Source organism: Odontesthes bonariensis, chromosome 5, assembly GCF_027942865.1.
Source record: "Odontesthes bonariensis isolate fOdoBon6 chromosome 5, fOdoBon6.hap1, whole genome shotgun sequence".
In the NCBI taxonomy this organism is placed as follows: domain Eukaryota; kingdom Metazoa; phylum Chordata; class Actinopteri; order Atheriniformes; family Atherinopsidae; genus Odontesthes; species Odontesthes bonariensis.
The window spans coordinates 2,409,479-2,423,227 of record NC_134510.1 but is presented as its reverse complement, the minus strand read 5'-3'; the positions used below and the strand labels follow the sequence as shown (position 1 = coordinate 2,423,227).

The window sequence follows — 13,749 nt, the reverse complement described above, 5'->3', positions numbered from 1 at the left end:
TGCAGTGGCTCAGGTTTGGGAGTTTTCATGGCGACTCGTGGAAGATCGCTCTGACTGGACTCAGGTCGGCGTCCACCTGAGGCCATGAGGAGGAGGAGCGGAAGGACTTCTCCCTCTTATATTCAAGTGGTCGGTTTTCTATCATCAAAGCTAAGCCAATTAAATCATCAAGTGACTTTGGGTCATCTCAAGAGGCAAGTTCCAACCATTATTTGAGGTTAATATCCGAAAGCTAATAGCAAATTACACCGATTACCTTAATGCAGGGAAAGAAGTCACCGGTCTGCATCCCTTCCTTTAAATGGATGCCCAAAAACTTTTAACATCTTGTCAGTGAAGTCCTTCTAGGGGTAATAGATGGCAGACTGTGATTGCCTCCCTACGCATGCCCGTGTCTCAAGAGGTACCCACAGCACCAGATAAGCTATGTGTGCTCCATCACTGGAATATGAATGTTGCTCAAAGACTAAGGAGCAATGTGGGAAAAACGCCTGGTGGGAATCAAAGTCTCCAGAATAGTCAAGTCAATTTGTATAGGACATTTCATGTACAAAACAATTCAAACATTTACATAAAATAAAAGCATTGCAGCGGGGAGTGTAAGAAGCATTAAAAATACATAAAAGAAGATAAAGAGGAAGAAATAAAATAATTGGAATTAAATCAAAATTATTAAAAACAAGCAACAGTCCAGATAAGTTCAAAGATATCGTGCAGATTTCATGCATAGACACATGAGAACAGAAATGTTTTTAACCTGGATTTAAAAATGTCTCCATTTGGTGAAAGTTTAATCTCCACTGGCAGTTTGTTCCACTTGTTTGCAGCATAACAGCTAAATGCTGCTTCTCCCTGTTTAGTCTGGACTCTGGACTGGACCAGCTGACCTGAGTCCTTGGACCTAAGAGCTCTGCTGGGTTTATATTCTCTGAACATATCACAGATGTATTTTGGGCCTAAACCGTTCTGGGATTTGTAAACCATCAGCAGGCTTTTAAAATCTATTCTGTGACTGACTGGAAGCCAGAGTAAAGATTTTAAAGCTGCTGTGATGTGTTCAGATCTCTTAGTCCGGGTTAAAACTCCAGCAGCAGCGTTCTGGATGAGCTGCAGATGTTTAATGTCTTTTTGGGAAGTCCAGTTAAAAGAGCATTACAGTAATGGAGTCTACTGGAGATGAATGCATGGATGAGTTTCTCCTGGTCTTTTTGGGAGAGGAAACCTTTAATTCTGTTGATGTTTCTGAGGTGGTAAAAAGCTGCCTTGGTGACAGCTTTGATGTGGCTGCTGAAAGTCAGATCTGAGTCTATCAACACTCCGAGGTTACCAACTCGGTCAGTGATTGTAAGAGCCCGAGTCTCAAGATATTTACCAACGCTGACCCTCTTCTCTTTGCTCCCAAACAGAATGATCTCAGTTTTGTCTTCATTTAATTGTAGAAAATTCTCTCTCATCCAGGTGTTTACTTCCTCCAGACACTGACACAGTACGTCTGCTGGGCTGCAGTCGTCCGGTGACAGAGACACATAAAGTTGTGTATCGTCTGCATAACTTTGATAATCGATGTTAAAGTTCTGGAATATCTGATAGTCTTGTAGAATGCCCCAGTTGCTCAGTGTACACATCACCTGTGAGCACAGGCAGCGCACGGCTCCTCGCTGTGTTGCGCTCCAACGCCGGCCGCAGCTCTGCGCACAATTCCAGGAGGATTGCCCTCAAAAAGGCTGATGAGCCAGTTACCATCATGTGCCAGCAAATCCTCTCCATCTCTGAACACACGCTGTCTTCGAATTGCACCATTTGCAAAGTCTTCCAATACCGCTAAAGCAGCCATTGTTTTTAAAACAAAATTGCACCACTTTGCGCTGCTTTTATATCCACTCGTGTAATTGCAGACACATGGGTGTGTTAACTGTTCATCAGTGCTAATTGTTCATGTGTCTCAGATGTGCACATCACTCAGTCTGAGGACAAATTGTGTTCACATTTATTTATTATAAAAGCTTCCCAACATCACCTCTAAGTGTCGCCAAAGAATCAGCAGCTGTAGAAAAGTGCGTACGCCAGCCCTGAAGCTAGCGTGAAGCACCGCACATTTCCACGGTCATTTCGCTCTTGATACATCTGATCGTTGACGTGAAAAAGTGCGTACGCACCCATTGTACATGAGGCCCCTGATCTTTTCTTAGATTGCTCAGATGTTGCTGGTCATTCAGTCTGTGCAAGCCAATGCCTCTACCTTAGCAAAGCACTGGTCATCAGAGGTGTCAAAAGTATTCACATTCATTACCCATGTAGAAGTATAGATACTAGAGTTTAAAGAGACTTCTGTAGAAGTTGAAGTATCAACTCAAGCTTTTTACTCAAGTATAAAAGTACTGGCTTCAAAACTACTTAAAGTATAAAAGTAAAAGTAATGTAAAGAAAAGAAAAGAAAAGAAAAAGAAAAAAAAAGCCAACAAATGTTATAGACCACGCACTGGCTTATAGCGCACTACACCCCCCCCCCCCCCAAAAAAAAATTGTTTTTCTAAAGGCCATAATGACTATAATGTTATGTTGAAATGTTAATGTTGAAATATTTGGGATGCAGTAGGCTACATGTATCAGCCTCATATATGCCCAATGCATTTTAGTATAATTCAAATACATTAAAGAACCAGAGTTGCAGCCTACCAAGTATTTGTACTTTGTTACTTGACACCTCTGCTGGTCATGTGCCACACCTCAGCCCTGCTCACTCACTTGAGGTCCTTAAACCTAGGATCAAGTGCTGTCGCAACCATCAGCCATGTGATATTCATTTCTTTGTATTTATCCATTTCTTTTGTAAAGGTCTCGCAATCAGCTGGCAGCACCACTGAGCAGGAAACAAACTTCTGTCCTCCCAGAAGTTCAGTCATTTACCTGCAGTTATTAGAGAAAAGCACATTAGTTAGAGAAAAGCACTTTAGTTACTCGTTTCCACTAAAATTCTTCCATTAAGTATGAGCACTTTATCTTATGGCAGCACTGACTGACCTTTCTCCAGAGATCCTCTGTGAAATATTGTGATTTTCATCAACATTTCTGAAGTTGTGTTTTCCACTGATGTAAGTTAAGTTTCAGTAAAATATATCAGTTTTCAAAGTTAATGATGGGGAAAAAAGCCAAAACTTTTTAATTATAAATTAATAATAGATTTGTTGAGGTCACAGATGGGTTTATGAGAAAATGATACTGTGATGAGTCAGAACACATGCTGTAAGGAATATTAAAGTTTAGAAGGGATGGCAGGGGGGCTACTAATCTGTAGTTGAACACCTGCAGCGAATCTAAAGCTGTGGCTTAAGTTGTCTAAATTTACATTCAACTTTGTGGCAGCTGTGCAGTACTTCCTTTTTCATTACAAACAGAATGTGAAAACAGCCCTTCCTCTTTTCAAAGAAGCTTGTATGCTGCTCTGATCATACACAGATGAGACAGAAGGAAAAAAAAACCGAGCCAGCAACTCCTGTGTTGACTTCAGCTTCAGCTAACAGCACACTATAACCATTTGTTTCTTATTTCAACTGAAAGGTGAGTTGGAGAAGAATAATGCTGACTGCTATTTTAGTGTAGTTTGAAAAATAATGTGCTGATCATATTTTGATGCTTTTTTTCTGTATACAGCACACGGCAAAGAGATGTACTTCTTGGTTCATTTCACCCTGGTGTTGTCATTGGTCCTGACATCAGCTCTAAAAACCCTTGACTCAAAACAAGAACTGCAGAGCTGCGGGTTTGGTCAGCCTCCTCCTCGCCACGGGCTCAAGCTTCTTGTGTGGTATGTTCAGAGTTGCCTTGACAACAACATGATGGCTCTATGTGATCCCACGCAAGGAGAATATGGATTTCACAGGTTTCAGAATCGAGGGCCCAAGCATCTGCTTCCAGTGATTAGGGACAAAAAACAATACAGATACTATACGATTGGAAACCTCCACTCTCCTCATGCCGAAGACCTGCCATATGATGTCAGGAAATACTACAACCGCAGCAACCCTGAAAGTAACAAAGACAGAGTTTTGGTGAGATATACCAACAACAATAAACATGTTGATGAGCTCTATGCATCTGCACATTATGAAGCAAAAGAGACATACATAATTGGGCCAAATCTTTTTGCTGCTCTCCGAAACAAACAAAGAAAAAACAAGCCTTGTTTGAATGGAAATGTGATGTACTTCTGATAGAGGCAACCTCAACAGCTTTAAAACAACAAGGAATCATGGTGAAATTTCAAACTTTGTTGAAATAACCTTTGATTGGTACAATTGTATCAGAAAGAAATAAATGTGCTTTTTTTCTGAGCTATTTCTTAGGTTTGAGTATGAGTGAAGACGTTTATGTGACCTGCAAATTTAACCTGCTTGTAAAACAAATAAATCATATTCAATCAATAAAAATTTTAAAATGTCAGGAGCTTTTATGTGTGTGTGTGTGTGTGTGTATATGAGGGTGTCATATAATAATAATCACACAAACATATGGAACACATTCTGCATCCCATGTCCTGATTCAGTGTGAGCGTGCATATGTGTGTGTAAATGTGTGTCTTTGTGGCAAAACGTGGTCCTGGAAACATGTTTGTCTGTCCATCTGTTATATCTGTCTGTCTGTGGAAAGTATATCTTAATTAATGTTCAACAAGTTTTGAACCTTAAATCTATGTGCCATTGACACGTTTTGAAGTATATCATCCTTTGTTTTACACATTTCCGGGCCTGAAACTACCCCAGTGGCAGACATGGCACACTCCAGAACTTTGGTTTCCTGCCCAGTGTGACACAGGTGTGCTCACAGTCATACTTAAAGCACCATGTCATGCACCAGCAACTAGATGTAAACACACTTTCACCAAATCAAAAAAATTTACTGAAAAATGTTAGACTTCCATAGGTGTTTTGGCTTTTAACTACTCCTCCATACTGTAGACCATTAAAGGCCAGCTAGCTGGCCCACAATGATGTCAGAAGTTTACCGTCCTCTGATTGGATGGTCAGAGCTAAGCTATCACAGGCCAGTTTTGCTAGCAAAACACCTCCTAAGGATCTGAGCGACATTAATACATTGGGATTTTTTTTGTTGTTTTTTTTTCAATGTGGACTTTCCAAGAAAAGCTGGACATTGTGCAGAGAGGTCGGCCAAACCCATTGCTAGCCAGCTTGACTCAAACGGGAAAAGGATTTGTCCGCCACTTTCAAACCAGTGCGAATGAGCGATACCACTGGTTTACCGCCTCTGAGGAGCATTGCAAATGATATTGCTGGGAATGCCTGCAATTTGCAAGTGATCGACTTGGTGTTTGGAGTCACAGAGGGTTTGCCAACTTGAGTTGTCTGCCCTCAAGCGAATAAAAACGTATGCCAGGAATAGGACAGGACAGAGGCGGCTCTCAGCCTTGGCCTCCATGGCCCCAGAAAAGGACTTGCTGATGGAACTAAAACACAGAGATCAGCTGTATGACAGTCATTGAAGTCTTCCTGTGTAAAGAGAGGGGGATGGATTTTGTCTATAAATGAATAATCAGGAACTCTTGTGAGTATTATGTGTTTCATTTACATATATAAATATTAAATTATAAATATCCATCCATCCATTTTCTATACCAGCTTAATCCGACGGCCCGGGTCGCAGGGGAGCTGGAGCCTATCCCAGAGATCATCGGGTGAGAGGCGGGGTACACCCTGGACGGGTTAAATTATAAATAGAAATGATTCAATATTTTGAACTGCTGATATACGTGATAATAATAACAATAACAATGGTAGTCCCTCTCAATACATGAAATGCCTCTCATAATTCATTATTAGTAGGCTAATTTATGAATAAACATCCTGCCACTGAATGATTGTTAAAAAAAAAAAAAATCCGAAGGAAACCTGCAGAAGAAAGTCTTCTAACAGCTGTCTCTCTGTGTTTATTTGCATACAGCACGGTTCGTGAGATCCGGATCCATGTGGGTGTAGCAGCTTTTTACTCTCTCTTGCGTTGTGTATTTCACAGAAGAAGACGGTCACACTGTTGGCAAACTTGCCTTTTATTTCGGACATCTGGTGGGGAATTAAGACAGCCAGTCCCAGTTTCCACACACACACACACACACACACACACAGTACACACATCTGAAAAATGTGAAATGAAAGGAAAGTCCAGGTTAGCTAACAACATGCATCACTAGCCATTTTATAAACCAAAAAAGACAATAACACCCCCAACATTTATGAAAAAGGACGTGCTCAACCGTTGGCTATAGGTTTATAAAATACAACTTAAACCACGCCTTAGTAATACAATTAAAGTAATTAATATAAAACAATAGCGGAGCTCATAACTCGTGCACCTACCAGGGAGACAGCAAGGTCCGACTGCTGTTTTCCCCCGGGGTGCACAACCTTAAAGGGATAGTTTGCCTCTTTTGACATGAAGCTGTATGACATCCCATATTACAGACATCCCAAGTTCCAAAAACTCATTTCAGGGAGATGCTTATCGAACCCCCCCCCCCGTGCCTATTTGATTCTAGGGGTCTCTAATTTTGCCTATTTATCAACATATTAAATTGGGGATTTTTTAAAAGGCTTAGACAGGCTGGATATAGATAGTTAGATACTGTAGCTGCTAGTTAGATATAGGCCTACACAATTTAGTAACTAAATGTGTATTGATACTTCAAATAAGTATTTGATACGTTTTGCTTTATTTTATAACATTTTATGACATAGCATTTAACCTACAGAAATAAAATGCAGATGATGGCGCGTTCACCTACCTCCACATGTTTTACAGTCATTAAGTCCACCGTGGACAATAATGAAGTCACTATTGCACACAGTGCACCTCGCCACGGTGTCATCATTCTTCACCTTCTCTACACATGGGTATACTTTAGTATATTCTGCTGTAAAATGAGTCTTATATTTTCGGTTTTCTTTACTCGAGGATTCACCCTCTGCCATTTGGCAGGATGCACAGTTTTGAGTGGTAACTTAGGTGACTGTCAGAGAGTAAATCGAAGCCCTCCCACACCGAAGGTTATTGGCTTATTTTGCTGACTAAACCAATCAGCGCGCCCTCTGACCAGCAGTCGTCTTGAACGCTCGTTGAACAGAGCATCGCTTTGGACAGATACGCACAGGTTTCACACCTCTCCCCACACCCCTCACTCTCTCGTGCCTGCGCAGTCCAAACGCGCATGGTGCACGAGTGTTATTGTGTTGCCTGCATGCTCTCACTCGGATTGAAAAAAAAAAAAATAAACTCCCTCGAATAGTCTAAAATCCGGGATATTTTATCCGACTCGCGGGCATCCGTGATTAACTATCAATATCAGGGAGACTCCCGGAAGTTCAGGGAGACTTGGGATGTCTGCATATTATCAATATCATTTATGAACATTGAGTTACCCCCTGCTGTGTCCTGTGAGCCGAGTTCCAGGCGAGTTTTGGCGCTGACGAAGGTAGTCCGGCTAGTTGGCTGGGGCTAAACAAATAAAGCGTTTTGCTTCTCAAAACAATATGCATTCAAAAGAGTAATACATTTGCATCACAAAATCGTTTTGCATGAAAAAGTCAGACCTCGCATCGCTTGGCGCTATTTTTGCCTCCCTTGATATCAATGCGTCCAATGTAAACTGTGCAAACCGAAGAGCAGATCGAGCAGTCCCCTGCTTCTGAGCAGTAAACACCGTAACAGGAGCAGCTATCGCTAAGTGGCTGGACGCTTTGTTGCAGGGGCTGCAGTCCAAGCAGGGGCTGCAGGTGTCACAGCAGCTCCTAACGTGGGCATTTCCCCACTTCCTGAGCCTCACGGCCGTACACCTTCCAGGTCTACAGAACAGTGTGGCGGATGTTCTCCACCGCCAAGGGCAGCCACAGGGCGACTGGAGACTCCACCCAGAAGTGGTGGAGCTGATTTCGAGCCGATATGGCACAGCAGAGGTGGACATTTTTGCCTCAGAAACATCCACACATTGTCCCCTTTGGTACTCACTGATGGGGGGGACCAGCCCTCTGGGACAAGATGCCTTGGCTCATGTTTGGCCACCCCACCTTTCCTCCAATTCTGCTCATTCGAGTAAAGCTGGAAAGAGTGTGACAGAAGGGCCACAGACTACTACTGGTGGCCCCCAACTGGCCAGGGCGGCCATGCTGTGACTTGGACTCGAGTCAACTCGAGTCACTGTTTTGATGACTTGTGACTTGACTTGACAAAAAATAAAAGAATTGAGACTTGATTTGGAAGTTAAAGACTCGGAACTTGACTTGACTTGACTTGAGACACGATGACTTGAATGACTTGAGTGTTATTCAGTTCATGTTTTCAGCTTGAATATAAAATTAATAAATTGATAAAAAAAATAATATGGATTACCCGGTAGGAGCGCAGGCTGAGAATGGCGTCATGATTGGATCGCTATCCTGTCAATCAGTCATGCCCTCTCTACATACCTTAGTGTTTATTGGAGAGACCCGCCCTCTCATATCAGATATGCATCAACATGTCAGCGGGAGGGGGACCGAGAGTCATCGTCTTCGGTTTTCGTAATTACCATTTTGACGGCAAAAGACGAACAGCACAGTGCAAGACATGCGGCATCAACATCTCGGAAAGCCAGACGACTTTGAACTTTGTTCGTCATTTGAAGATTCATTCTGACCAGTAAGTGCTTGTCAAATTAATTAATATTATCCTGTTAGCCTAGTCAGTAGTCGGTAGCTTGTCTATCCTTTTATAGGGGTATTCTCCCTGCACTTTTTCCTGTCGCATCGAGAGCTCTTTCAGCGCCAGCCTCAAGTGCCCCAGTTGAAAGGGTCTTCAGCCACGATGGGATCATCATGAGGCCACATCGTGCTCGGCTTGCAGACGGGACCCTCTCAAATCTTATATTTTGCAAGTGCAATACTTTGTAAAAAGGGAATGACTTATTGATATACTGTGCAGACAGGCAGAGACATGTGAAATGTAACAAAGTTTAATGTTGTATCCTCGCTGTGAGGGAATCTTTTTCTAAGAACAATAAGCTGTCATCTGTTTTTTCTATGGACTGAATGTTGAAAATTGAACTGCTTAGAGCTCTGGTGTCTCAAGATGATACAGAAACATACAGATGTTTCTGATGCTCTATACGTTCTTTCAGATGATTTTTATATGTTTGCTTTTTTTTCTTGTTAATTGCAAGGCAACTAAAAAAGTACTAAACACTATTAGCAGAAGTGACCTTGTTTAGATTAAAAGTCATCAATAAATCATTTTATGAAGGAATTTCTGTTTTGTTTGATTCCATGATGTATTTTACTGATTTTCAGTAATTACAATGCAAATCCAAATTATTGTCATATTTTTTAAACAGGTTGGACACATTGGCCAATCATGTTTACTGACAGTTACTTATATCTTGTCTTTTCACTTTATTAAGATCAGATTCTGCAGGTAAAATTGTAATAATAAGGTGACTTGACTTTGACTTGATTTGACCTATTACAGGACTTGACTTGACTTGCCCAAGAAAAACTTACTTGAGACTTGAAAGCTAAGACTTGAGACTTACTTGAGACTTGCACGTGTGGGACTTGGTCCCATCTCTGGCGTATGGTATCCGAATCCGGATTGCCTTCAGCTTTGAGTCTGGCCATTGGGAGCCAGGACCCACTCCTGGCATCCTGTGACCAGTCGATGATCCACACGGTGTTAAATTCCAGGGCTCCCTCCACTAGGTCACTCTAGGCTAATCGGTGGAAGCTTTTCTCTCAGTGGTGCCAGGGTGCTCGTGGCCATCATTCTGCGTTTCCTGCAGTCATTATTGGACGCAGGCAGATGTGCATTAACCTTAAAGGTATATGCGGCGGCCATTTCGGCAGGACATGCCAGAGTGAACAACCAGACAGTGGGGTCACACCATCTGATTGGTCGGTTCTTGAGAGGCAGTCAAGGGGCACTGTGGTACCATCGTGGAACTGGACGTTGGTTTTGAGGTCAGTGTGTCGCCCCCATTCGAACCCATAGGAGAGGCAAAACTCAGGTGGCTGTCTGCAAAGAAGGCATTTCTGCTGGCAATCACGTCAGCAAAGCGAGTGGGTGAACTCCACGCCCTCTCAGTGAGCCAGATGTGTATGCGTTGGTATCCGGATGGGTCGGGGTTACTCTCCTACCCAATCCCTCCTTCCTGCCAAAGAGGGTGCCTCCCTCACATGTAAACCAAGCAATTGAGTTGGCAGCATTCAGTCCACCAAGCTCGTCACAGCAAGCAACAGAGCTGTCAGAACAGCTTTGCCCTGTTCGGGCACTCAAGGCGTATGTGGGGGCTACAGCCATTTTTTGGAAATCTGACAAACTGTTTGTTTGCTATGGGGGTTGTAGGAAAGGTCAACCTCTGTCAAAACAGACTTTCCAAGTGGTCTGTCACTCGGAATCTGGGCCAGAAGATTCTGTAGGAACAGATTGCGTGATGACGTGGGGGTCTTATACTGGGGCGTGCACCCTACGTCATCACATGGTCACAGGTGACTTTGTTGGTATAATAACTTAACCTGCACATATGTGGGATGGAGATATCCAGTGCTGAAAGCACCGCCCTCTGGCGGTCATCCAGAATTCATAGAACCGTAGTTACATCCGTAACTTGTTTCTGTTGCCCTGCCATCACCTTCACTCACAACAACTGTGTTTTTCCCCACAGCTGCACTCACTCACCAATCACTCCCTCAGCATTTAGTTTCCAGGTTTCCCTATGTACCAGTGCCAGATCCTCCCCGTCACCTTCACCCATGACAGCCACTGTAAGTCAAGTCAAGTCAAGTCTGTACATTTCAGGTTTGTTCTTTTGTGTTTTTCATAGTCATAGTTAAGTTTTTTTTTTTTTCACAGTTTAGATAAATTAGGTAAAATAAATCAAGTTTTGTTTTTGGATTCTGCATTCGTTTCCTACATTCTCCACGCATCACATCACAACCAAACGTGACAGTTTTTGACACGTCACTACTCTTCCAAAGTTTTGATCTATCAAAACTATTTATATGTCAAGATGTTCCTAAACCCTTTTTAGTAAGGTTTTTGATTGGACTTCTGGTATTCTTTTTCTAGCTTTTCAAATTTTTTTAATATCAAGCTTTTTTTTTCATTTTAGGCAAAAAAGAATTTTGTAGAATCCTTTATCTGTGGGTGGTGATTGCTGCCCCATGACTAAGTGTGCACACATAATTGCATACAATAAGTTTGATATTAATAAGTTATTGGTTGTGGAATCAGCACCTCCAAATCTGAGACCATGGTCTTCAGCCGGAAAAGGGTGGAATGCCCTCTCCGGGTCGGGAATGAGATCCTTCCCCAAGTGGAGGAGTTCAAGTATCTCGGGGTCTTGTTCACGAGTGAGGGATGAATGGAGCAGGAGATTGACAGGCGGATCGGTGCGGCGTCTGCAGTGATGCGGGCTCTGCACCGGCCCGTCGTGGTGAAGAAGGAGCTGAGCCAGAAGGCGAAGCTCTCGATTTACCGGTCAATCTATGTTCCTACCCTCACCTATGGTCACGAGCTGTGGGTAGTGACCGAAAGAACGAGATCGCCAATACAAGCGGCCGAAATGAGTTTCCTCCGCAGGGTGTCTGGGCTCTCCCTTAGAGATAGGGTGAGAAGCTCGGTCATCCGGGAGGGGCTCGGAGTAGAACCGCTGCTCCTCCGCATCCAGAGGAGTCAGATGAGGTGGCTCGGGCATCCACTGCATGAAAAGTGGGATTTTCGTCAGTATGCGGCACTGTAGATTGTCGTGAAATTTCAGGTTTACGGCTGTTTACGGCAATTTGCAGGCAATGCAGAAAACTGCCGTGAATTTGCCGGAAATTGACGTGGGCCTGGTTTGGCAGTCATCCCCCTATGACCCCTCTGCTCCTAATTCTAGGGGAGGCTATACAAATGCAAATCAGGGTTGCAGGGGGAGTTATATCCCAGGTGAGATTTTTCTAAAAGGTAAAATCTCTGGTACAAATAGATCAGGCTAAGTATAGCCTAATTATAGACTCTTACATTTTAGCTTGAATTGATTTATTTAATGAAAGTATGCTAGATTAACTACTGTGTATGTCATTAGCAATGGCAAATGTTATGTAAAAAAAGATACTCAGAATCAGAATTAGCTTTTTTGGCCAAGTTGGCGTAAACAAACAAGGAATTTGACTCTGGTTAATCTTTGCTCTCAAAGTACAACACTCAACAACAACATAAAAAAGAATAAAAAATACAGAACAGTAAGAATAGAATTAAGGCTACACATACGAATAAGACAGTGGGTGGGAATGCAATTGCCTGGAGGGGGAGTGCAGCTGGGAATGTCTGCTTTCTTGTTGTCCCTGTCATCTTAGAGCTCAACCACTGTGCATAGTGGTTGACTACAGTGACCTTTTCTTTGGTCTTACTTAAATGTATTAACATCCACAATATTAATGAATGCTTTTGGATTTTCTCTCCCAAACTCCATTTTTGAAATAGCACCTTCTGTGGTCATAATACTATGAGAGAGTTCATAGTTGCAATGTTCACAGAAGCGCCGAGGTCTTTCCTTCCGTCTTGGGACTTCCATCTTTCAACAAACAACAGTTTCACAGGCACACCTTTTAGACGCGAGCCAGGGCGAGCTTGTCTCGTTAGTCCTTCCGTATAACAATAACCTCGCATGTGATTGGAGGAGCCCGACGAGCCTTCTACTCCTCATCACGTGAGAGGTCATGGCCACGGCTACTTGCACGACTAGCATATACACAAACATTATCGTACCTAGCTAGTTCTCAGACCTTCATTTCCAGTTCCTGTGGTTTTGCTGCCTTGTCTACACGCTAGTAAGGATTTTTGCTACAATGGCTGGACGGCGTCTCGCATTTAGCTCTCTCGCCTCAACTCCTCTGGTTGAACACGACCAACTTCCAGCCAGTCCGCAGACCGACCACAAGAAACTGTTGGCTGCCATCAGCGGACTGTCTCGTCAGTAGAGTCGGGTTGCTACTGGCATGAACGAGCAGTTCAGTGCCGTTAACTCCAGGTTGCTGTCCAGAGGCTAACTCCAAGAAAAGAAGACGGGTGCACAATCCTAAGATTGCGGTAAGAATATGTTTGATGACTGCTAGCTAAGCTAAACGTACTATAAAACCACGCCTTTGTTGGTAGCCCAAGCTAAAAGTAGCCTAGTAGCCTTGCAAAAGAACAACAGAAGCAGTGTAAGTTTCTTTATTAAAGTGTATTTTTTGTCTTGTAATTTACAGGAAGCCGTACGCCGACTTCACAACTCGGAGACCAATACTAGGCGCTGCGATCCGGAGCAAGGGTAACTTGAAATAATACGCTTTCATTCTTCTGTATAAGTAAATTGACACGTTAATAGATACCGATCTTAACTGTATAATTTGTTTTCACAGGCTAAACTCTCCTCACAACGAGGCCGTCACCTCTTTTTTTGTCCAGATTTACACGATGCTGATAATGACGAAATTGTGTGTAAGTAACTTCTTTTTTTTTTTTTACTGGTTCTCCTTCCTTGCTTGATGTTACCGTGACTTACGTTTGATTTTCATTAATACCACCCTCATTTAATTTTTTTTCCAGCGGCCTGTAAGACGTCCTTTGAAAGCATACGCCTGAGTTTCCCATATAACCAGCCAGGACTTTCAGAGCAGGCGGAAGCTGCGAAGATTTCAGCTCGGAGTAGGTCGAGAAAAAGAGGGTAAGACTTTTTTGTTGACTATT

The 13,749-nt window shown here is 42.8% G+C and overlaps 1 long non-coding RNA gene across 1 annotated transcript; it reads left to right on the top strand.

The window, feature by feature from the left end:
- Window positions 1–12,984: 12,984 nt before the first annotated feature.
- Window positions 12,985–13,503, top strand: LOC142380630 (uncharacterized). Its single transcript, XR_012769837.1, has 3 exons — window positions 12,985–13,107; window positions 13,269–13,330; window positions 13,422–13,503. It is a non-coding gene; the product is annotated as an uncharacterized LOC142380630 (long non-coding RNA).
- The last annotated feature ends 246 nt before the right edge of the window (window positions 13,504–13,749 follow it).